Below are 2,893 nucleotides of genomic sequence, written 5' to 3'. Positions count from 1 at the left end.
ATTCTAGTATTATCACCAAAATAATAGTAAAAAAATATTACATAAAAATTGAATTAATCCAAAATAAAACAAGGAAGTAGAAAGAAGAAATATAAAATAGATGAGTTAAACATACAAATAATAAGATGGTAGCTATAAAGCAATCAGTAATAGCATTATGTAAATAGGCCAAGTATTCCAAGTAAAAGACTAAGACTACGAGATTGAATACATTCATGTTGATTACAAAAGACACACTTTAAATATAAACACCCAGAATGACTGAAAACCAAAGAATGGGGAAAAAATATATGTTGGAAATACTAACCAAAGAATATTAGGTAGCTATACTAATCTGATTAATGCAAGCACGAAGGCAGGAAGCATGACTAGAGATAGAGGCAGTTTATAATGATGAAATAGTCTTAAAGAATTTTAGAGCAATCAAGTCTGCATGCTCCTAAATGGAACGCGATTAAAACTATTAAAGCTAGTACTGGAATTTTAATTCACCAGAAAGTGTTTCCAGGACACTTTTGTCCATGACAAAAATATAGAGAAGTGAGAGAAACTTTTAAAAAAATCTTAAATAGAAGCAGGAGTTTTCTCTCTCAGGTGCTACAAGATACTTCCTTGTCATTAGAGGAATTTCAGCAAATTTTGGATGTCTATTTACCAAATATTCTTTAGTGGGAATTCTAAGAGGTCAGGAGACATGAAGACTTAAAGTCTCTATCAATGTGAAATTCTATGTATCAAGAAATAAACAAAAAGTGATGGCCAATGTGGAGAATCTACCAAGTATTTGTACTTCAAGAAGTAGATTATAGAGAATTTAAAACTTTCTAATTTTTAAAAAGTGAAATAACTATAGTAGTTTAACAAATTGTAGAAATATGTATAGTGAGTCTATGGGCACATGTCCCTCACTGTCTGACCTGAGAGCTTTTCTTTCTTTTCTTTTCTTTTTTCTGTTCTCTGTTCATGGACAGCCTATAATCTTTCATTAGAAGAGCTAAAATCAGTACTTTTAGTCTGAATCCATTTCAACGAGTCTGTTAGCCAACTGCAAACATCTGAAATGGGGTAGCAGGACTCAGATTTCAATGAATGACTTAAAAGAATGAGGAACAACTGAAGGTGCCACAACAAAACACAATGATCTTCAAATAAAGAAAGAGTTTTATAAGGGAGTGATGCACCATAATCAAGAAATTGCAATGGGGACTGAGAATGACACATAAGGCAAGGATTCTCTGAAGTGCATGGTGTATAAAATAATACAGATCATTATCTGAAGACATTTAAGAAAGCAGTGAACATAGAAAAATAATGAAAGGAATTTCCATGTATAAGTTATTAGCACGTTTTAGGCTCTGGTTGAAAACTTTTCGTCAATTAGGTCATCCAACACTCTGGTAAATCATATAATAAAAGGGCAATTATCACTCTTTTTAAATAAGAAAACTAGAGCTCAGTTGGTGAATTAAAAGTTGCACATCTAGCCAGTGGCCAAATTGGTGTGCCTGGGAGTTAAATAAAAGTCATCCTTATCTTATTCCAAGATAAGCACTCTTAAGTTCTATGTTATATAAATTCACATTGAACTGTGACATATGCAAGTCTTTTTGTAAAGTGTTTTGGAGAATACAGTATATTAACAATTTGATCTTTTCCCTAAGAAGTTTACAGGGGAAATAAAAAATAAGCAGTATGTGTATCAGTTATTCACTTTTATTCAACCCAAAAAAGCTACCATATGTAAAGAATTGTATTAGTAGCTCTAAAGTATGTAAAGTTAAGAAGATGAATAAAACTCTTCACCAGACTCAGAGTATTTTATAATCTAGTATCAGAGGGAGATATACACATGGCTCAAGATAGACTAATTCTCTGAGGGGAAAAAATGGCATAGATGATAGAGGTTTTGTTCACCCCTCTTGAAACCAAATCAAAGTTGTGACAGAAACATGGAGCAAACTGCAAGCAAAGTTGCCTGGTTCCAGATGAACAGAAGCACTGCAACTAGGAAGAAAAATAAGAAATCACCCTGCAATAGTAGAAGGTAGGAGGGGGCGAAGATGTGAGGCTACCTGGTTCCTAGCACCTGAGTGGGACAGAAGCTGTGGCAGCTGTAGATGCCTCTTAAAGGTGCAATGTCTGCGAGTGAACTCTCATGGTGATGGCCCTGCTCTCTCTGAGCACCAGCTCCAGGTTGGCTGCTAGAGGTTACTGGGGACTCACAGGGGGACACTGAGTTGTCAGAGCAAGAGACGGAGGCGAGGCTCTCTCCTGGGAAGAAGTGCTGGTAGTATCCATTGTTCCTCTGTTGAGCCCTCCCTACTTCCAGTGTGTGGATTCAGCACAGTCATAGCTGAGATGTCATCAAACTGGATAATAGAGGTAGGATTCCCTGAAACACTGTCTCCCCCAACTCACAGCCACATTCAAGCCGCATCCAGTTGTGTCCTCAGTGAGTCTGGCGCTCCTTACTGAGCCAACTCCAAGACTCACACTGATGGCAATTGGCCTTGGATTCTAGTATGGCCTCTTGAGGCAACTATAAGCACAGCATCTGTGGATTGCTTGTTGAATCGTAACAGGTGGCCTCAAAGTGACACAGGCTGGGCCTAACTTGGCCTGCAGCTGAACATTTCAGGATTGTGCCACTGGACACCTACTATACCAAGCCATGCCAAGAAGACCAAGAGACTTAGGAACTTTGCTTAGTACAAGAAACAGACAGAGAAAGGCAGCCAAAATGGGAAGACAAAGAAGCAGAAACCATACAAGTGAACAGAACAGAGATCCAGGAATAATAGAGTCAAGCAATCTAATAGAGGCAGAATTCAAAACACTGGTTATAAAGATGCTCAGTGAACTCAGTGAAAGAACTCAGTGAGAACTTTAACAA

This window comes from Pteropus vampyrus, unplaced genomic scaffold, assembly GCF_000151845.1.
Source record: "Pteropus vampyrus isolate Shadow unplaced genomic scaffold, Pvam_2.0 Scaffold802, whole genome shotgun sequence".
In the NCBI taxonomy this organism is placed as follows: Eukaryota; Metazoa; Chordata; class Mammalia; order Chiroptera; family Pteropodidae; genus Pteropus; species Pteropus vampyrus.
The sequence above is the reverse complement of the archived record's forward strand: the minus strand, read 5'-3'. Positions refer to the sequence as shown.